The sequence below is a fragment of the Daphnia magna genome, linkage group LG4, assembly GCF_020631705.1.
Source record: "Daphnia magna isolate NIES linkage group LG4, ASM2063170v1.1, whole genome shotgun sequence".
NCBI classification, from domain to species: domain Eukaryota; kingdom Metazoa; phylum Arthropoda; class Branchiopoda; order Diplostraca; family Daphniidae; genus Daphnia; species Daphnia magna.
This window is the reverse complement of record NC_059185.1, coordinates 8,864,454-8,888,773: the sequence shown is the minus strand read 5'-3', so window position 1 is coordinate 8,888,773 and position 24,320 is coordinate 8,864,454.

The following is a 24,320-nucleotide window of genomic DNA, read 5'->3' as shown; positions in this document are numbered from 1 at the left end:
GTACGAATTATTCTGTAAAAAAACTACTGATGGGGAACACGGAGCAACCGCTAAATATTGGATGATATACATCAAACTGATTGACCTCTATCATCACTTTGTCAGATCTATAAGAACCGAAGACTACAAACTATTCATCTACTTGTTACCAGAAATCACAAATCTATTTTTTATCTTCAATCATCAAAACTATGCGAGGTGGTTAACTAGATATCATGACAACCTTATGAAAATGGAGGAAACTCATCCCGGTATTTCCGAATACTTTGAGAGTGGCATAATTTCCATTAGAAGAACTACAAAACCTTTCTAACGGATTCCGATTGACCTTACTTTGGAACAAACAATCAACAAAGATGCAGAAAGCTCTTCCTCAGGTAATTAACGTCTTTCTCAAGGAAAATAAGTATTCGTTAATATTTGTTTACACAACGCAATAAAATTCGTTTCTTTTTTCTGTTAACAGGCGTCAGTGCATTAACAAATTCAGATTCAGCCAGAGCTCGATGGTATAAAAATCATTACATGCGAATGTCGCTCGTCTCCCACATGTTCACCTCTTTAGGCATCAATCGGAAAGAGGAAATTTCTAGAGAGGCTCATGCACATAGAATTAGAAAAGATACGGCACTGTTGAAAGCAGTAGAAGATTGTGTAAAGTCCTGCCGAAACCCTTTTACGGAGAACTGCGCCGATTTAGTAAATTTGAGCACCGGCAAAGCTTGCTCTGCTGCTACAAAGAACTTTCTATTGAATGTTACGGAAAAAGGAGAAAGTTTGCGGGCTGATTTCATTCAGCGGTGCGTGGACGACCCAGCCTCATTTATCAAACCTATTGCAAGACAGAAAGTGATGAACTTCTCAGCAGAAGGTGCCAAAGTGAAAAAGAAGGGAGCTGATGGAAAAATTCAACAAGCCAGGATGGAGTGCGACATGATGGGACGTATTTTGGCGATTGCACTCGAAAAAAAGGTAGACATGGCTCTCGTTCTTTCTTATCCATTGACCCCAATTCCTCTTTGTTTTTGTCATATCGATGGTTTTATGAACCAAACTCCTAAGTCTTCATTGTTCCATGTTCTAGAACAACGTTATTTGGTAACTTGCAATCCTTCCATTGACGTTTACATTCTGGATGGTTTTTTCTTACTCCATTTGCTTGTCGATCCCCCACTAACATTTGGGAAAATTGCATTTAATTTTTTAAGCAAGATGTGCAGAATGAATGCAAAGAGATTAGACCTAATATTTGACCAGATAATAACTCCCTCAATCAAAGACATGGAAAGAGATCGTCGTAGTGATTGTGATAGAGACAATACATTTGTTATCTCAGGTCCTAATCAAAAACGACCTTCGGATTTCTTGAAAGCACTACGCAACGATAGTTTTAAAAAACAGATAGTCAAATTTTTCATTGATTTTTTCTATGACGACAGTTTGAGCAACGTGATTGGGGAGAAAACTGTGCGCGTAACAATGGATTCCTTGTGCTATGTTTTTACTGCTGCAGGAGGAAGAGTCCTAAGAGAAATAGACGAGAGATTATCAAGTACACAGGAGGAGGCCGATACTAAAATGATCTTACATCTTTCAACTATTACGGGGCCAGGAAACGTTGCAATTCGCACGTCTGATACTGATGTCTTGGCCATTTCTCTTGGGAACATTGAGAAAGTAAAGAATGGAGTTAATGTTTTTATAGAAGTTGGTCTGGCTAGTAAAAACACATTACGATTTGTTGATGTTACTGGTCTCAGCAAAGTATTAGGGAGTTCTTTGTGCAAAGCTCTGCCAGGATTTCATGCCTTCACTGGGTGTTACTATTCCCCTTCTTTTGCTTTTAAAGGAAAAGTTCGGCCTTTTACGCTCCTTGAAAAAAACCCTAGCGCTCAAAATGCGTTTGCGAAACTTGGATCTGTGGAAATGTTACCTGACAGTATTATAGATGAAATAGAAAAATTTGTTTGCCAAATGTACGGGGCTAAGGGGGTTACAAGTGTAGACGAATGCCGTTTTGTTTCATTTATGAAAGTTTATAAGCCAAAAGACAAAATGCCGATGTCTAAGGTAAAAGGAATAGACGGTAGTTTGATGCCTCCATGCAAATCTGTCCTTTTGCAACAAATAAAAGAGCAAATTCAATTTGCTCTATTTGGAAGAATGCCACTGTGAAAAATACAACCGCGTTTGCGCCCCAATAATAATGGATGGTCCCTGGTAGATGAGAAATATTCAATTTGCTGGTTTCAGGGAGATGAAACCCCCCTACTCTTGATGATATGTTGATTGATGAAAATGATGAAACCAGTGACGATGAGCCCGAATATGAAAGCGAAAGCGAATCTGATTCCGATGACAGTGATAAAGAGTGAATTGTTTTTTTTTTATGTGCAAGTGTTAACTGTCTTTAGATTTGTTGGACTGCCATGTTAATTTCATTCGCAATTTGTTAAACACAGAATAAATTTACAAAGAATAAAACCAATTTAAAAGTTAAAACGCATTCAATTGTTTAGTAATTGATGTCAATGAGTTTTGAATGAGCGCGTCGCAAAGCAGCGTTGCCGCCTACGTAAAATAGTGTTTGGGTGTGAAAATCAGCTTACACACCCGCGTCTGCTCGGTACTTGGCACCAATTAATTTGGTCTGCTCCCGTACCACTAGATAGAGAATTTTTTGCTTTATTTTATTGTGTTTTTAGTTCTTATCATACCTAATTTTGCATTTTCATGCAATTTTGGTGTTACACACCTGCGTCTGCCCGGCCTTTGCACCAAAATAAATGGTCTGCTTCTCGATTTTTATAATCCCCATATTAACCCCTATCTAAATAAAAAAAAAATTTTCGGGATACCCGGTTTTGCACTTTCAATGCAATCACGCCGACTTCGGGAGCGTCTTTCTGCGTGATTGCACCATTTGCCAGGCGACACACTTGGATATTCGGACTCGCCGTGTCATAATTAATCAAAATCAGTGTCCCAATCGTAGGATACTCGATTTTGCACGACGACCCCGCTGTCTCTCGTACTACTATGCTTCCCCAATACTCCAACGTTGAAAATATTCCAAGTCCCTTTTTGCCGATGGCAATGAGTCTCCCATTTTCTTGTTTTTTATTCCCCCCCGTGTTTAACCCTATTCACACTTCCCCTGCATTGGACTAAGGAAAAAACTCAAAAGTGCGCGTGACCTTCGTGGCAGCCGCGGTTTTGCCGTTACATTTTTAACCGTTTTGTTTCTTGTCTGCGCTTTTACATGAATGGTTTTTTCTCAATTCTTTGTTTTTAATAATTAAGATATTTTTCTCTTCTTTCTAATGATACCTATTTTGCCCACAAATATTACACTCGTCTAGTAGAAAATTTTGTTAAGTTGCAAGGCCCTTATTTTCCCTATCTCTTTTGCCGTAGCGTAGCTGATAAATAGCCGACGGAAAGCTGTTGACCTTTCAAAAGCCGTCGGAATAATTTCATTTTCTTTCTCTCATTTTTTTTTACCTTAATGTTTATATTTACTCTTTAATTATTTTCACATGTTTAGATTTAAGAAACCCACATGATGGAGTAGAATAGTCAGCCATAATATTGTTCCGTTACATTTTCCCTGTATCGTTTTTCCATATGTTTTCACATATAGAAATGTCGCCAATGCCATTTCTACTACTGCTATGCCTTTTTTACCTACGCGCACGCGCACATGAAACAACCGTGTGGGATTGCGCTGAACCATTGAATGTGGGAATAATTCAATTTCCCGACGCCGATTGCAAGCCCAAAACTAATGTTACCAGCGCCGATCCAGTGCGATACGCTATCTATAGTGACGAACGTGCCGCGGTAAATTTCCAGGTTTTATTTGAGAAAAATGGAGAAATGTTCACCGTGTGACAATGACCTTTTTCGGACAATTAGTGATCGTGCCCGAGGAAATTTCTATCGATACAATGGCATCTGAGTGTTATAATATGATAAACAATAAAAAGTGCGGAATGAATGAAATGACTCTCACGGATGATAAATATGAGCCTCAAACTGTCGGCTATTGGATGCGAACCATTGAAAAAGAAATCCTTAATTGTGCGCTTGAACAAGTACAGCTGCATCAACAAATGGAAGATGAAGGTTTTTCGACACCGATTGGAAAAGCTTCCACAGCAGCCGGTACCTTAGCGTACAATCATTTAACTTTAGTTAAGGATACGACATACAGCCACAAAAATCAACACACATTGCGTATGGTTGAATCTGAAACCGGAACTCTTATGGTGAAATCGGAAAGTGAAAAATTTTTCCGCCTTTTGGACAACGACCGTCAACTAGATTTTCATTAAACTCTTCAGCCACCTTGCGCTCCAAATCAAAAACATTGTACAAACCGAACAACGACTTTAAAAATCGTCGGCCAATCGAAATTAATTGTTGGGAATATACCTCGTTCCCAACATCCGACAACACGAGCTGGAAGACGGACGCGACTTCCATCACGTTTTATTTCATATGATTTGGGTGGCCCTCGCTAGGAGGCCACCATGTTACAATTTATTTTGTGTAGCCCCGCCCCTCGGCCTACCGGCCGGAAAATGTACAGGGCAAGGGGCAGTTAGTTACTGAATATACCTCACACCGTCAAGACAACAGCCAGTGCTCCCGCGTGTTCTTTATTTCATCTTTACATTTTCATCTTTACTAAGGTAAGTTCAGTCACGGGCTGAACTAAATCTTACATGGTCCTTCGAACCGGAGACTAAATCTTACATGGTCCTTCGAACTAGTTAAGTAATTTAAACTTTACTAAGAAATTTCGCTGTCAATGGACTGTGGGGAGACGTAACTCACCCTTAAATTTTTTCTTTTTTTTCTTCTTCGGTGAACACCACGTGTTAGCCGCAGGGCAAATTTTTCCCTTTTTCATTTTTTGCTACTTACTTCGTAGTAACTGCGACGTTTTTGTAGACAGGGTAAACAATTGTCTTGTAAAAAAAAAATAATTTTTTTTCTTGCTTTTTGCTTTGCTTTCTTTTTCAAAAAAAAAAAAATTTTTTTCCTCTTTTCTCTTTTTTTTTCCACCGCGTGGTCAGTGGCGGCCATTACGGTGGGCTCAACCTAGCTCAATCTAAGGATTTTTTGGAGAAACCTCCACGAAGGTTACCTCCCAGTACATTTTTTTTTTGTTGAAACACTTTAATTTTTTTTTTCTTTCTTCTCGTTTGCTACTTCCTTTGTCTTCTCTATTTCGAGTCAAAGAGTTTGAGTTTTACTTTTTTTGCCTCTCCCTCACGTGGTTGGTGGCGGCCATATTGGCTTGAATTTCTTTACTCTTTTCTTTAAAAAAAATTCCTTGTTAAAAAAAAAATTCAAAATCCATTGTTGCCATTTCCTTCTCTTTTTCTCAACTGGAGAGTAATTTAATAGTTACACTCCACAAAACGAAAAAACTTTCTCACATATTTAGAAATAGGCAACGCCATTCTCTAATTACTTAAATTTCGAGGCAGTGAACGCCATCTAGCGCTCGAAATTTCAAATTTTCTCCAACTTTCAAAAATCTTTCAAAAATTTCATTCTAACTGAATGCAAACGCCATCTGGCGTTCAAATTTACAAACCTTTCACTCAATTTTTTCTTTCCCTCTCAAATTCAAATTTTTTCTTTCTTTTTCTCATCTACTGAACGCCTACACCATCTGGCGCTCAGAATAAGCAGTCTTTTTTCCTTTTCAAAAAATTAAAACATTTTTCTACATCTACTGAACGCCTTCGCCATCTGGCGCTCAGAATAACAAACTTTTTCCTTTTTTAAATTTTCAAACATTTTCTTCAGAGCTGAACGTCTTACGCCATCTAGCGCTCAGATTCGAAACTCTTTCCTCTTTTTGTTGGTAATCTCAAAAGCAAGAATTTTTTTCTTTCTAAGAAACGAACGTCTACGCCACATAGCGTTCAAAATTACAACTTCTTTTGTACACTTCAGAAATTGTGATTTTTTCTTTTATATTGAAGTAGTACGCCACTTAACTGTCATAAGACCCACTAATTATTATATTCTTTCCAAGAATTCCAAAATTTTCATTTATTTCATAAAAAATTGCAAATTAATGCCACTTAGCCTTTAGAAATAACGCTATGGTGGATCCCTTTTTTTAAATTTATGATTTCTTCGCTACTGCTGAAACCTTGCTTTGAATTCTTTATGCCATTGGAGGAGCCAAATTTTTTTGCACTCCGCTTAATGTCCAATAATCTTAGATCGTGCTAAACCATTGTCCAAACCTCGTGACACCTGTATAACTGACAACAAAGTCGGTACAGTGCTCTAAGTTACCGAAAGCTAACTAAGAGCCAAATTTATTCGCCACATCTTACAGTCGCCTGATAAAGGAAGGAAGAACATCCCAAGCCAGTGGAGTTTTAAAAATACGCCCACTGTTTGGAGTACAGCGAAACGCTACTCCCTTCCATTACTCGCAACTGGTGGCAACACGAAAGCTAAAAGCTTTCAACTCAATTTTTTGCCCACTTCTTTAAGGGAAATCCAAAAGTAGGACCCAGCTGTTACTACTAAGAATCAAGCAACGGAAAAGGTCGGAAAAACCCGACATCAACTGAAGAAATTTCGGTGATAGGAGCAGGAAAATCCAAGCCCCCCTTTTCTCTTTTTGCCTTAGTTCGTTCCAGCAACCAAAATAAAAATGTTACGAGGGGCATCGGCAACACGCGCAGGCCTGAAAGGCTACCTTACTAGGACGATGTACAAAATCAAGCAGTACAAAAACCTCTCCATGACGGCAGAACGGAAACCGAACTCCTCAAGCAACGTTGCCAGAATTTCATCAAGGCAAGCGACCAAGTTAGATGGACCTTACAATCCACTAACGCCACCGAGGAGCAAATCGAACAAGATTACTCCGCAGTGGCAGAAGTCGAAGAAGACATGAGTGCTGTACTCGCTCTAGCCAAAAACAAACGCGAGGAGTACAAACGGCAACTGGACGCTGAGTTCCAAGACCAGCAAAGAAAAGACGAGCGAAAACGGGAAGAAGATAGAAGCAAGCTGCTACATGATTTGCTCACACAACAACAGCAAGCCTTTGCAGCACAAGTCCTTCAGCAACAACAGGCCTACACGCAACAAATTCAGCAGCTGATAGCTCAAAACCAAGCTACGGCACAAATTGCAGCCGCAGCCCCTGCTGCTCCAATAGCAGCCGCTCCTGCTCCAGTAGCAACCATACCTGCACCACAATCAACACGCCTTCCCCAAAGGCAAATCAAACATTTTAAAGGAGATATCCTTGAGTGGACGTCATTCTGGGAGAGCTTTAACGCCTCCATCCACTCGTCCACAATGTCGAACGTCCAAAAATTCGACTATCTCAAAGAATATCTCAAGGGGGAAGCATACTTGTGCGTGGAAAACTTGGAACTGACTGCAGCAAACTACAACATCGCTATTGCTGAATTGAAAAGGGTCTATGCCAAACCAAAGGCCCTCATTCAAACCCATCTATGCAAATTTGATAACCTGGCTCCTGTTAAGTCTATGAAAAACGTATCGGCTCTTCGAAGACTTCAGCTCACCGTCCAGTCGCACATAAACGCCTTGGAGACAATCGGGGTACAAAAAGACACCTTAGGAGGACTCCTGGGCACAAAACTAATGAAATTGCTTCCTGCAGAATTGCAGAAAGAATGGTCGAGTTCCGATGCAAACGACATCACCGACATCACAGCCCTGCTGAATTTCATCAGGGATCAAGTCGACGCTGCTGAAAGGTATAGCCGATGGATATCGGAAATGGTAAAAAAACCACAGCAGACGACAACAACCACACCGGCGAAACAGCCACCAGCTGCTACAGCCTCTCAACTGGGGATTGGAGCTAGATCCCAACTAGCTCCACAAACCATAAGATATTTAAAACAAAGCACACAGCCATCAAATACACCACCAGGACGACAAGACAACTTCATCGTCCGACAATGCACAAGACCGTGCATTTTCTGTGGGGAAATACACTACCCCACGGTTTGTCCAGTAAACCTCAAGGACAAAAAGGCCATCATCGCCAGGCAGAAAAGGTGCGTCAGATGTTTCAGCCCTAATCACGAAACTTCGAACTGCCCCACCAACTACTTATGCAAACACTGCCCGGCGACACACCGCACCGCCCTCTGTGACAAAAAGGTGACAAGATTTGCACACACCGGAAACAATGCCCCAACGAACGTCATGGCATCTGTCTCCAGTGCAAACACCTACGGCGATCTCGTGGTGAAAACGGCAACGGTGATGGTGGTAGGCCCCAATGGTAAAGAAACCAGGGCAATATTATTTATTGATGATGGCAGCCATAGATCCTGGGTCACCAGATCTATTTCGAAATCGCTGAATTTGAAGATAGTGGCCGTGGAAAATATCGGGACGAGAGTCTTCAAACAAAGGAAACCCAGTCCAGTAGAGCAAATCAACGCAGTGGAATTGGCAATTCGGGGCACCTGGAAAGGAGCCCCACTCGTCAAAATAACAGCCCTGGAGACGGACTACATCGGAGACACTGGACCCTACTCCCACACGGCATTCGCAAGACACCTGTGGTTGGAAGACGAAAAAATGGCTGACGACAGGTTTGAAACCGACAGCCAAGAAAAAGAAGTCGGCATTTTAATCAGAGTCGACCAAATGTTTGAGATCATTCCTAACGAACCGGCTATCCAAAGTCCGTGCGGCCTTAGAGCATACAACACAAAACTAGGTCGCATGATAGCTGGACCTTTGAAGGAAAAAAGATCGAAAAAAGAAAAGGTGATAATCCAGCAAATGGTACAATGCAGTAGCTTTTCCAATCATCAGACAGTATCATCGTACGCAGCCAGATGTCTCGATTCAGAATTTTATTCTACGAATCCCTCCGAAGATATGGACGTAATGGGAGCCGGCAAGGAGGCCAAAGAATTTTCGCCCGCCCAGCCGAGGCCTATGGAAGAAATTTCCAGCCAGGAGCTCAACCATACCTCCAAAAACAAAAAGGAAAAACGGAAAATCGTAAAAGAAGAATTGAAGCGGCAAACGGACTTTGACTTATCTCTGTTCTGGAAGCTGGAACACTTTGCCATTTTAGACGATTGTGATGCAGTGGAGCCAGACGATGCTCTCAGCTCCTTTGGCGACAAAATCACCCGTCAAAAAGATGGGTGATACTGCACCCCAATCCCGTGGAAAACGGACAAATGGAGGGTAGAAAAGAATTTCCTGATGGCAAAAGGAAGACTGGAGAGTCTATTGAAAAGACTCAAAAGAACACCAGACCTTCTATCAGCCTACCATAAGGAAATAGACCAGCTTCGCGTCCAAAACTTCGTAGAGGAGGCAGACCAGAACTACGAAGGACTCCACACTTATCTGCCACACCATCCTGTCATCCAACAGGACAAAAAATCCACGAAGATTCGACCGGTATTCGACGGGGCGGCAAAATCGAAGTATGGCACAAGCCTCAACGATGTCTTGGAAACCGGCCCGAACCTAAACCCCGATCTGCTAGCCGTCTTAATGCGATTCCGTTTGAACAAAATCGCATGGATAGCAGACATCGAAAAAGCCTTTTTAAACATCGCCCTGCATCCTGAAGGCGCCGAAGCTGTCAGATTCCTGTGGATCCTGGAGCCAGAAACGCCAAATTCGCCTCTAGTGGCATACAAGTGGAAACGAGTCCCATTTGGGCTCAGCTCCAGCCCATTTTTGCTGCGAGCTACCCTAAACAAGCACCTAGACGGCATGGAATCAATCTACTCCACCACAGTAAGACAGCTCAAGGAGCAAATTTAAGTGACGACTACCTTGGAGGCGCCGACAACATCTCCACAGCCAAAACCAGGATACAGGAGACAAAATCCATCTTCCAGGAGGCAAAACTCAACATGCGAAGTTGGGTCACCAATGACAAAACAGTTCGCAAATTTCTCAGTGAAAAGGGGCTCATCAACCCCATAGTGAAAATTTTTACTCAGAAACTGGAAGAAGGTCAGCCTAAGGTCCTAGGGATTCGATGGGATACCGAATCCGACACCTTCCAATTCGATCCCGCACCTATCATCGAAGCTGCGACGGAATTGGGAGAACTAGTGACCAAAAGAAATATTTTAAGAATATCGGCAAGAGTATTCAATCCCATTGGGTTTCTAGCACCCACAACGCTCCTGCTGAAAATAATCTACCAGAAACTTTGGGAAACCGAAATTGACTGGGATGTGGAAGTGCCTCCTGAAATACGGAAGACATGGATAGCAGCCATGACTGGGTTGAACGAGTTTGCCAACTTAAAAATCCCACGTTGGATAGGCTACTCGAAAAGGGTCATACAAATTCAGAAATTCATGTCTTCGGCGACGCATCCGAGGCCGCTTATGGAGCCGTTGCCTACACCAGGCTACAAACCAAAAACGGCGACACAGTCATCCATTTTCTTGCTAGCAAGACAAAAGTGGCACCTCTCCCAAAGAAAAAGGTCACCTTACCAAGATTGGAGCTATTAAGCTCACTTCTGGCGGCAAGATTGGGAGAAAAACTCAAGAACTTTCTCCACATCGAAAGTGGCGAACAATATTCTGGGCTGACTCTCTAGTGGCACTTGGCTGGATCCGAGGAGACACCAACAGGTGGAAACCATTCGTCAGGAACCAAGTCGAAGCTATTAAGAAACTTTCTGGCCCAAATTGGTGGCGGCACTGTCCAGGCGTCCAAAATCCTGCGGATCTCGCCTCGCGGGGAGCGCCAGCCGTAACGCTGGTACATTCCGAGCTATGGTGGAACGGACCATCATGGCTGAAAGAAGACGAAACCAAATGGCCGGATTCAACGCCCGAGGTAGAAGAACCCAGTGTTCATGAAAGAATCGAAGCGGAAGCAAAATCGAAAACCGTCACCATGTCGGTAGCTTCCGTGGAGCCAGCCACTTTAGTGGAATGGCATCTGGATCGAATTCCGTCTTGGAATCGACTACTCAGAAGAACTGCTTGGATACTGAGATTCGCCTCCAAAAACCGCCCCACAAACGCCACACAAGTGAAGACTCCAATCAGGACAGGAGACGGAAAACAGATAATGGTAGAACATCTAAAAGTAGAGGAACTGACGAAGGTGGAGCTACTTATTTATAGGCAGCTCCAAAAGGAAGCTTTTCCCAAGACGTTTCAGGATCTGCAAGAAGGGCGGCAACCGTACCATAAGGAGAAAATTGCCGCACTCCGACCCGTGTGGGACGCAAGAGACAAGTTGATTAGAATAACAGGAAGAGTAGAGCTAGCGCTAAGAGACAGGGAGATTGAACCCGCTATCATGCTTCCCGCTCAACATCCAGTCGTCAAACTAATCATCCAAGATCGACACGTCTCGCTAAAACACGCTGGAGTTAAAACCACCCTATCGGATCTAAGAGAACGTTTTTGGATCATCAAAGGACGCCAACAGACCAAATCAGTCTGGCACGCCTGCGTCAAGTGCCAACGGCTATCTTCACCGCCATTCAGAGAAATAGCTGCACCTCTACCGATTAATCGACTGAAACAAGCGAAAGCCTTCGAAATCACGGGTGTTGATTTCGCAGGGCCGCTGTATTACAAACACCCAACATTGCGTAAGAAACGCAAGCAAACGGATCCTACATCCTCCACGGATCCCTCGTCAACGGATGGTTCGGCTTTGGAGCCTACGGTAGAGCCTCCAGAGATGGAGCCCATTGAAGAACCTCCAACCACAGAACCAACGGAGAAAAACGAAGAAAACCTCCAATTGGACGAATCCTCAGCCAAAAAGAAAGGCACAATTAAACAGCCAAAGAGCTATGTCTGCCTATTTACTTGTGCTGTAACGAGAACCGTCCATCTGGAGCTAACAAAAACGATGTCCGCGCGCGACTTCCTCCTCGCATTTCGAAGATTTTCCGCCAGGAGGGGTAGTGTCTCCATCATGTATTCGGACAATGCCCAAACATTTAGATGCGTCTCGAAACACAAGATCCGACCCAGCGATCCACGACCTTCTGGCAATGCGGAAAACCGAATGGATTTTTTCGGCCAGCCTAGCCCAATGGTGGGGAGGGTTCTGGGAGCGCATGGTGCGGATGATGAAGGATTTGTTGAGGCGCTCCAATGGTCGTGCATGTCTGGAATACGACGAGCTAGAGGTTAGTCTCATTGAAACCGAGAGCGTGGTGAATGCACGGCCACTCACCTACGTAGCAGAAGGGAGCGACGACCCGCTCCCCATCACCCCGAACCAGTTTCTCAACAATAGGCGTTCGAACTGCACTCCACCGGAGCCAGCCGAAAACCTCATGGCTCCCGACGCAACCAATTTGAAACTGCTGGAAATGGATCGTCAACGTAGGGAGTATGTCAGCGATATCTGCGAACGATTTGTGACGGACTACTTTCTCCAAATCGACAAGTTCCACTGTAAAGGAGGACCCGGCCGCAAGATCCGGGTAGGAGAAGTTGTCATCATTCACGATGACAACACCAAGCGCCTTATGTGGACGATAGGAGTAGTGAAGGAGCTAATCACTAGCAGAGACGGGTTGATCCATTCTGTTATGGTCAAGACGCCGAACGGGAACCTTATCAACCGTGCCATTCAATCGTTACACCCCTTCGAGCTACGTGAGGATCAGCCGGACGACGTCGAAATTCCACCTACGCCAGAGCTGGAATTGGAACCAGAAGAAGCAACTCCACTCGTGGCCGCCGCAGATCCAGTCGAGCAGGAAGAGCCGTGGACCACGGGCTCTGGTGGGGAGTGTGTTGATAATATACCTCGTTCCAAACATCCGACAACACGAGCTGGAAGACGGACGCGACTTCCATCACGTTTTATTTCATATGATTTGGGTGGCCCTCGCTAGGAGGCCACCATGTTACAATTTATTTTGTGTAGCCCCGCCCCTCAGCCTACCGGCCGGAAAATGTACAGGGCAAGGGGCAGTTAGTTACTGAATATACCTCACACCGTCAAGACAACAGCCAGTGCTCCCGTGTGTTCTTTATTTCATCTTTACATTTTCATCTTTACTAAAGTAAGTTCAGTCACGGGCTGAACTAAATCTTGCATTAATTCTGATAACGGCGGCCATCATGGGAAAAGTTCCACCAATCACCGCCGAGTCGGCGGCTATCATGGAAAAGGCTCCGCCCGGTGGCGTTGTGGAGACTCCCACGCCATCTAGCGACCCAGATTTAGATAGATTGGCTAATAAACAATATATTCAAGACCATGCTACTGATCGTGATAATGAATTAGCGCGTATGTTTCAAACAATTGAATGTGATGTTCGTAAAGCTAAACATCAACGAGCGATTATCACCGTTCAATATAATGTTTGGCTCGCCGCTTCATTATTAAAATTACCTCTGTGCGCAAAGTTACAAGCTTTTGGACAAACCGCCGTAGTGATTCAGTGTGAATGCCACATTTGAAACTGTGATCACGCCTTGTGGACCATAACCAAAATTTAACAATTATACCATTAATCTTGATGGGTGGGGGTTAGTGAAATTTTTTCCGTGCTATTGGACAAATGGTTTCGTTAATTTCAACGGTAAACCTTATGCGTTCTACAAAAATATCGAACAAAATATCGTACTGCTGGAACGTATATTGGCTCATTCCCTCCGCTATGAAGACGTGAAATCTTTCGACTATGACCACCGCAGCAATCCAGCCTATAATGACAATTTACTCAACCACATGAACGTTGTGGCCGACATAGTGGCCGCCATGAATGAACACCCGCCTTCTGATTTTTCATTAAATCATCGCCCTATGCAGCCAATGCGTTACTGACAGTCGCAAGAGTCTAGAAATACACCAGCTGGTGGGAAATGGTCAAAATCTCCTTCCTTTGCATTATTACCTTCGTCGTCTTGCGCATTTGCTGCTGTCTCGGTGTTCTTGGATTCTTCAGAAAAGCTTGCTGCCCTCCCATAAAAGAAGTTGGAACTTCACATCACGACCGCACCGCCACACATGCAGTCTGATTACGGGACGTAATTTTGCACCACCGGGAGCGATGTAACGAAGGCCTACAAATACAATTACTTATTATGCCCACATTTTACTCTCGTATATTTTCTCCCGTTTTACATTAAGGATATCCGTTTTTTTAAATCTTTTAGTTAACTCATACAATTTGTATTCTCTTTCGTTTTTATTTCCTTGAAATGTTGTTTGTCACATAGAAGCTATTAGTCATCAACGCTTTCATCTGACCTATTTGAACACCTGCATCTGACGTACGTGCGCTCCGCATATCGCACGATAAATAAACAACCGGCTGATTGGTTGCACGTGCACCACAATCAATCTCTCAACAAATTCTCTTCTGATTGGCTGCACGTGCCGAGTATCCAAATGCCATCAGCATCTGTGTCACTCACGAAATGCAAGTTCTCGTGGTGAACCCACAAATCGGACAAAGATAGTCGATTAGTAGCTTTCAAGCCGTTTAGACGACAACTTCCTGAGTGTTTAATCGGTGAAATTCATTTGAGTTTGTCCATAAAATTGTTTTTGAATTGTTCTGAACATTGTTCTTCTGTGAGCACTATCCGTGCATTTTTCTCGCCTTTAACTCACTGTTTCTACCGTGTCTCTCTAACGATTCCACGAGCCGTGTCTTATTCGTTTTTACCGCCGTGTGCTCGCCATAACGCTCGCGCTACACCGTTAAGCCCCATTTTCCTTTTCTATTGCTGTTATGATTTGCCTCATTTATGTGTTCTTTGCCTTATTGTATGTTCTTTCCCATGTAGTACTTACGGCCGGATAAACTCACCTCCGAGTTCCATTTATTTCAATTCCAAATACATTTAATTTTGGTAATATTATCCCCCTCATACGGGGATGTATTACACTTGTGTAACTGCCCGACCAGGTAAAATTTTGTGGTATGCGATTGTGTTGTTCTTAACTACGATATTTTAAATTTTGGTATAGAATCTGAAGCACAAGAGGATTCCCCTAACATTCTAGATATTCAATTTCTAGCGACTGACAATAGAATCAGTGGAACGGACATCAGGCCGCTTCCAAAAGTCAGTCAAATTACCCTAAAAGTTCCCCGTATTCAAAAGCAACATAATCGAATTGGTCGCACTCGTTTGTTAACTGATACACCAGAGACGAATGCTATTGCATTCGATCGTCAGCGACCGTTGGAAAAGCTTAATAAAGTAAGGCGCCGATTACAACCACCAAAACCAACACAGGGGACTGTAAAAAAAGACCAGAGCAGGCCTTTAGAAAAAAAACCTTTCCGATGATTCGTTTGAGGAGGTGACGAGACTCCAAACACAAAAAAAAAAAAAAAAAAAAACTGATTCCGTCATTAAAGAAAAGGAAAATGAATCGAATGCTTCCGATGAAGAATATGAACATCTGCCAGATTCTGTGGTTATTCGCACCACGCCAGGTCGTGCAATAAGACGTCGAGTGTTGTAACAGCAACTGCCAAGATAGGTGCCAAAATTATCCATAAGCTAAACGAACTATAACTAAAACCATAACTAAACGAACAGTTAAGGTAAATTATTGAAACTTCATCCCGAAATGCGGGGTAAAATTCCACATCCCACAGTAATTTTTTACTGCCATTTCATTATTAAACTTACTAGCTATTGCGGTTGTCCCATCTTGTACGTGTCCAGTTTGGGTCGGCTACCCCCTAATAAGCACCAGTTAGAAATTAACCCTATCCTCAACAAAAACTATATCACTTCATTCCTCGACCCACAAATGTCCTATACTGAACCCCGACCACTAAACCCCACAAGCCATCAGACAAACACGCATTATAATTTACGACAAAGGAATAGAACGGATAAATTGTAAATGACATTATTTCTATTTTATAACAGATGGGAAAAAATACCTCTATTCCTTTGCCTTTTAACTGCATTTCAATATGCACACACCATTTATTCTTCCGTTTGCGACTGTAAAAACGCAAAAACAAGGAAAATACTGGATATAAACTCACCGTATTATTGCGACAAAGATAACTTAGAAATTAATTTTCAGTGTAGATTCCCATTGCAATCTAGCCCTTCCACAATTAGATATACAGCAACTCCAACAGGAGAAGGAGCATAGTATGGAACTAAAAAATACCATGTATTGAATTGCCTAGCAGAAGAAATAACATTAAGACAAGAATCGCCCAACAGTTTTATCGAGAATCCTTTTGAATTTTTAAACGCAACCCAAAAAGATGGACAAATAGTTCAAAATCATAACACTGTAGTTTGGGGAAAACGATCAACAAATGTTTCTAGTTCACAAATTATTTTTAAAGGTGAAGGATATTTGGAATTAACAAACCCTAACACAGATCGCCTACTAGATAGCACCAGGCAAAAAGAGATAATATTCCTTAACAAACCCGATAGAGAAAACAAAGAGTTAACTCAACCTGGATATAAAATATTAGGGATACCTCTAACATTTCTCATATTACCACCAGAAGCAAGCGCATAGTTATACCACCTATACAAATTAACTCTACCCTCCTGCTTAGACCAAACTTATATAGATACTTGGACAAGCAATGAATAAAGTACCGATATGAAACCCCAACCCTTGCAAAATCGCATAAGAAAACCAGTAACAAAAGAAGTATAATTTTTATTAAACAACCCAATCGCAGATAAAGAATTTGGAAAACGACTTTACACTATCTCTTATGCGTGGGGATCATTAAGACTTGGCCACCCTAGAGTTACCTAAACAATCGAATCGAATCGAACCAGGAAAAGTAGTTGATTATTAAAGTAGTTGACACCATTGTCTACATTTTCTTTAATTCGTCAAAACCCAATAACCATTTAACAATACAAAGCCAAATTGATATTAACGACCCACTCCCTGCCCGTACTGATCTAGAATATATTGTAGACCAAACCATAAGGATCCAAAAAACCGACTCCTGTATCACAACATCTAAAAACGAACCAAATCATCGTTGAAAAATTCTCTGACAAAACAACGCGGTGGATACTGGATATGATAAACTATCAACTTATATCCCAAGAACAACATCTATGCATAACACTTCGAACGCAAAACGAGACAAAAATAATCACACTAACAAATACACTGGAGCTTGTCAAATGCAGTAGACCAGAAAACCTCGACGAAAATCAGCAATGGGTTTTCGGGAGCATCAACACAAATCCAGAAAATTTTCCGGAAACATCAATAGACAAACTGGAGAAAAATTCATCTAGAACAACGAAGGACAATTACCACAACGATTAGTTCACCGATATTCGGAGGATTGATAAAATTCAACCAGGCAAAGGCAATATAATCATATATGGATATTATCATCTGGGAATTACTAAAAAGCGATCGGAAGGAGCCTGAAGAAGAGAGAAGCGGACTTCCAGACGACCAGTCCGAAGATCTGGGTACAGCTGATTTAGTTGATCCAGGACATCCGGCTGTCGAACCTTTACCAAGTCAACCCGAATCCAGCGACGGTGTGGATGGAACCAGCAATCCTGCTAAGACATCTGACGTCTATCCTACAAGTGTAACTCCACGCACAGACGAAGAAGACAGTGACATCGTAGCAATAGGAATCCGACCTGACAGCAATCTTTGCATCGTACGAGAGACAGTTCCTGACATTCCTGCTGAGTCAGATTTATTGCATCACGGAGCTGCAGAACGTAACGCCGCAAAAAGACAAGACTGTTCTGGACTCTATTTGATTCTGGCCCTTCTGTCAGGCGCAGAGAGGAACGCCACCTTCACCTGTCGAGCGAGGTGAAAGAGTTATCCATTCACTTGGAGAAGCTACTGCTGGTCTACCAACAGACATTTCTGGCAGACCTCCGCAATCTCATCCTATACCTGCGGGAACTGCGCCTGTTAACCCCACTGGAGCCGCTGGCCCCACAGATCAAATCGTTGCTAAGGAAATTAGACAACTTCCCGGGAGCGAACAACACCGAACAACGTACAGCTAGCCGAGAAGATCCAACAGACGCTCTCCCAAACCAAGACACGACTGAGACGATTCCTACCGTTGAACACTGCGGGAGAGGTAACACAGCAGTCCGCTGCCCCACAGCAAGTACCACCGCCGGAGGTGAGAGTTGTTCGACGACCAAGACAGGTGCGATTCGTCGCCCACCACCCTATTCGGCCATCTCTCAATCGGCCCCCGATCCAACGTTACCATACGCCGATTCCATCACCCAGGAACGCGGAAGATATTGTGGAGAATCTCAATCGTCTGCGAGTAGCATTTCAGAACACTCTCATAATTCGCGACAGAGAAATTTAAGATTTCAGTCGGCAGATCTAATATGGCAATATGGCCAACTGCCCTTTTCCCAGTAGAGAGGCAACCGCTAGAGATCTAGATGATTTTCACAATATTCAGCATACTTTTTTCCGTTTGCAGTTACTTCCTTCGTTTACAGGAAACCCTATCACTCGTTTCGACTCTTGGTTAGAATCTTTTGAGAGTATAGTAGACGGATCAGGATGGTCAGAAAAGAAAACTATCTAAATTTTGCGTGCCAAATTAACAGACAGAGTTTTTCCGTCATTCAGGCCATTTTGAAAGATCATCCGCATGATTATGATTCGATCAAAGAGGCTTTGCTTGATCATTTTCGCGGCGATCAGAACGTTGACTTATTTCTTAAGAAATGTAACAAAGCTAAACGTAAGCCAGGCGAAATGTTGTGGACTATGCCCTTCGGCTATAAGAAATTTTTAAGCGTGCGTATCTTATAGGTCATTCTGAAAAGTTATTTGCAATTATTTTAATGCAGATAGTTATTGAGGGGTTAGATTCAAAATTGCTGGCAAAAGTTAAATATAAGGATTTTAGAAACTTTACGAATTGGTCGCATCAACACGTGTGTATGCAAGCATGCTAGAAGCGTTACAAACCAATCGTGAAAGGCAGAAGTTTATTCGGTCCATTGACGGCTCACATTACACCAATAACGCGGAGTTGAATGAACTCAAACAGATGATGATAGACTTGAAAGAAATTGTGAATAAGGCAGTCGCTAATATTCACCACGAGGATAAACCGGTAGGTGAAAAAAAAACCGAAAGAGAGCAGATAAGGGATGCCCTTAATGAACGTGTGCAGAGCGTGAAAAAATTCCATCTCAATATGAAAGACGTTTCGTACCCATCGAACGCGTCGTATAGGAAGCAGGTCTCATTTCAAATGCCGACGGCTAACCAAGACGGTAATGGGAGACCACCGCCACAGCGTTATTCTAACAATAACGGCAATAGACAGTTTTCAAACCTGTAAAATAGGCCTAGAAACGTTAATCCGTCATTCCAAAGGCCTACAAACGACCCCAACAATAGGCCTACACAACCGTCGGATATGTAACAGAATTTCCATTCTGCAAGCATGGCTTCTTCACTTTCTCTCCCCCAAATCACTCGTCACACAGCCTCAACTAGAACCAGACCTGCCGCGATCGAACTCTGATCGAGATAGATTGTGATCGATCGATCAGTTTTTGCTGATCGTGAACGATAGATCGATCAACTCCCTCAATCGAGATCGAGATCGAAAACGCATTGATAAATTCGATCAGCGTCCACAGCACCATCTATGAGTCGCTAATAGAACTTCTAATTTTTATTGGGAAGAAGCCATACAGTCTGTCCAAAGCTTTGAATTCTCAGTCAGGATTCAGGAATAGTTCAGAGTTCACTACAATAATTTTGGTTAATTCTTTGATTATGGCTGAAGCCACCTCGTTATCAAGTATAGATGTCGAAGACGAAGTGTAAGTAAATCTTTATAAACATACTTGTAATATTGGTGAAAGAGGTTAACAGTCGACTAATTTTTTTGTCAGTGTCAATATTGCAAAAGATGCGGAATCTCGTAAAACTCCCAGTTCTGCAAAAAAGGATCGATCATCGTATGTTGTACTTGTGCCTCCAATTTTGTGCCTTGGATTTTACAAATATTTCCTGATCGAAAACTGATCGATTGAACGATCGATTGATCAATTTTTCAACGAGATCGAGATCACCGATCACATTTTGCTGATCGAACGGCAGGTCTGACTAGAACCCACCATAAAACTGCAAGCAGCAAAAGAACAGACATATTTCCCATCGACTTCTCAAACGACACCTGTGCCGCCCGAAGATATATTCTTACATCAGCCAACTAACACGGAAGCATCCTCGTCTAGCAGGAAACTTCCAGAACATCTTCTTACCTGTTCCCACGCCTAGAATACTCCTGCACCTGCACCGCACGCACCAGAACATTCAACCCCTTTCTAGATTAAGATCACAATGCATAAATAACCGTAAATATAGAAATATTTTTACTAATTGTTCACTTAAACCCTAGTTAAGTGACATGTACGAACTGTCACCACAGTTCGGGGTGGCTTTAACACAGAACTATTAAATACTAATTTATTCCTCAAACCCACACTTTCTCTCGTAAATCTTACAACTTCAAACTATAATTCTTCTCAACCCTCAGTGACTGATCCTAGCGGATGGATACCATTTAACCTCCCTAAAATTCGACTTAAATGAGTTGACAGACCTGTCAACTCGAGTCGGAGGTGACTTTTGCACGGAGCCTTCTTTCCTATTGTTTTCTTTATTTAATTCGGCCGCATCTTTTCCATATCAAATGGCCGTGACTTTTCTCTCAAAGACAGTTCCTTTCGGGCTCCCGACGAGTTCCTTTTAGCTTTTTTTCCGGTTCCATCCCGATTCTTTTCGAGCTCTGTGACTTAACAACTCTGTTTAAAGTACCAGTTTAGTTCAGTTAACTTAATTCGGTTAATCGAGTATTCCCTCTCCTATTGTTCAACTGTTCCCAATTGGTATGTCACACCTCATGTAACTTATAATTGTAGACTTAGACTTAGTTACCAATTTATTTGCATTGTGGATCAGCCGTCTCTGTTATTTATTTTAAACTGTTTTAAATTTAATTATTCCGTAAAGGGAAGAATGAATAAACCCATGATCTCTTTACAGTTATTTGCAATATTTTTGGGTACCGAGGCCATGTTCAGTCCAATTGTAGCAACAATCAACGTCAAGTACTAGAACAAGCTCAGCCGTCAGTTTGTTACTCGTGCCATGACATCGGGACATCGTTAAGAAACGCGAATAGGCCTAACATACCAGGTCCCCCTCAACATCAGCAAAACTAGTATGGATCAAGTGTAGCTTCGGGGTAGTTAATGAAGAGCCTCATTTTAAATCCCAACAAGTCACAAATTTAACAACAATTACAAATGAATCAACTCATAGAATTCCATTAGAAATTTTCCACGTCCCGTTACAAGCATTATTTGATACAGCTCGTTTAAAAGTATTATTCGTGAGATATTATTTAATAAGTTGCCCCCTAGAGGTCAGGTGATCTGCAGTCAACTTGATTTCGATTTATATGATATAAGGGATAAAATGTTACATAAGCTGGGAAAAGTAACTTTGTCCTTTGGATACGGAAAGTCAATTTTACAGCAAGAGTTTATTATTACAAATGGTATTTCTGAAGATTGTATCCTTGGATGGGACGCAACTCATTAACACGCATTTCGGCTGGATGGAGAAACCAAAAGCAATTATCTAGCAAGAGATGATCAAGGTCTATCAGCTATTTCTAGGGCACCGGAAATAGCAAATGTAATTCAATACTCGCAGTCACCATGGGCTTCCCCTGTCATGCTTGTAGAGAAAAAGAATGGAAAAGTAAGATTTAGCGTCGATTACAGAAAATTGAATAGCATTACCAAGAAAAACTCTTTTCCTATGCCACGCATTGATGAAACGTTAGATAAATTATATGGAAAAAAATTTTCACTACTCTTGATTTAGCCTCCGGTTACTGGCAAATTCAAGTTCATGATCGAGATGTTCAAAAAAACTGCTTTTATTGTAGAAAATAATCTTTATGAATTTTAAAAAATGACTTTCGGTCTGTGCAATGAACCAGCCACTTTCTAACGACTAATGAATTGTGTACTGAGAAACGTCTCAGGAAGTAAAGCGTTAGTTTATTTGGATGACGTCATTATCTTTTCGGATACTTTTGCAGATCACTTACGCGATATTCGAGAAATTCTTTACCTATTAAAAGAAGCAAATTTAAAATCAAAACTTAACTTTATTAAGCGTTCAGTAGATTATCTAGGTCATGTTATTTCGACGGACGGTATTAAAGCCGATCCCGGTAAAATTGATAGAATAGTTAATTACAAAACACCAAGTTCCGGTGACGAAGTTAGATCATTTCTTGGACTTGCCCGATATTATAGGAGATTTATTAAAGATTTTCGTTCATTAGCTAAGTCTTTAACTCGAATAACGCATAAAGATTTGAGTAGGAAACCTTTTTGAGGAACAGGTTGCCTTTGAGAAATTGCGCAATTCTCTAGTAACTCCACCAATTCTTTTAGATCTAAATTTTAACGAAAAATTTTTACTTTTCACTGATGCGTGTGAATACGGAATAGGAGCGGAATTGGTATTGCCTCAAACTCATGACGGGCAAGAACATCCAATAGCCTATTCCAGTAGACAACTAACGAAAGCCGAAATGAAATACAGTACTACAGAAAAATAAGCGCTAGCTGTGTGACAAACTCATCAAAATATATATTGTCACACGAGTTGTATTTAAACAAGCACAAACGAATACAACAAGTGGTGACTTAATTCTTAACAATGGTTTAACTCGAACAAAAAGGGATAACCATTACCAAAAGTTGGAGAAGCGTCTGAAGACCTCTAGGGAAACCAGGGAACTCCTCTTACGGAGCCCATCTCCGGGAGCTCACCCGATGGAGACTCATCTAACGCAGATTCGGGGCAGCGTTTTATACCGTCGCGCGAATTACTCCCCTTCCTGACTGCGTATCTGCGTATCTTTCTTAGAACGGACTTCTCCCGATAATTTCTTCACCACGATCGCAGCGTTGTCCAAGGAGCGGATGACTCATATCTGCGAAGAGATAACCAATCTCCCTTTTCACCCGCGACAGGTCCCCCTTCTTCAAGACAGGCGACCCGACTGTACTAATCTTCTGCGACCCACGAAGGTTGATGAGATTAAAAAAAATCAGCTTGCGTCTCTTGGCAAATAAGGGATTTTTACTGCGTCGTTTTTATTCCTTCCGGTTGTGCTTACTTGTTCAAATGTTTCTTGTAATTCCCGGATAGTCTTAAGGATTTTTCTTTTTTTAAAACCACCTGCCTTCGGCCACTTAAGAGGCGCTGCAATCGCATTTCTTCTGGCAGTTTGGGATTTACCATCCACTCGTTCGGGAGCCTTGCACAATTGAACCAGCTCCTGGTGGCGTCATCAAAATACTTTTCAAAATTATTTTTTTTTGCCAATTCACCCATCTGTTGTGGGTAGAATGTTCCCAATATTATACCCAATATATTATTCCCAATACTATACGTGTCGGCAAGTAGTATTGTTTCCCGTTTTTCTCATTTTATCCCCTCACGCTTGTACGCCCGCACTACCACTGAAAGATAAAGTTACTTTGTCTCGACTTTCACGTTCAGTTTCCCGGTTGGACTCACGTCCATGTATCACTACGCGTTTTGTTAACCTTTGGACTCAGCTGAATAATACATAATCATCATTGATGGTAAATACAGCTCTGAGTTATTTACACAACAAATTGTCCTAATTCGTTAAGCCATTCACCCGAGAGGGAGATTGCTTTACAACTGTGGTTCATGCAGTTAAACACTTCCACTATTACCTTTTGGATAAACCTTTCGAAATTATTAGTGACCACCGACCTTTGCAATGGCTGAAAAATCAGAAAGGTAATAACGGTAGATTAGGCAGATTGGCTATACTATTAGCTGCAACAAATTATGAATTAAAATATAGGCCTGGACGTATCCATCAAAACGCAGACTGCTTACCCCGATTCAAAGTAGCTGGTATTCAACCAGTACCAAATAAATTTATTTGTGGAAACCAGCTAGAAGACGAACTTTGTATAGCCATTCGTAATTATTTTGAGAAAGGAGAACTTGATGAAAAATATGACCAATCCAAGCCGGATAGGGCTAAGGAAATTGAATGTTTTGTAATTATAGAAGGTACGCTTTATCGACATGAACTGCCTTCCAAGGATTGTAAACGTGATAAAATTAATCATCAATTAGTTTTTCCATTATCACTCCGCCATCTAGAGCTAAAAGAATTACATGACGCTTTTCAAACTCTTACAGCTAATACTTCTTCCACTTATAGAGCA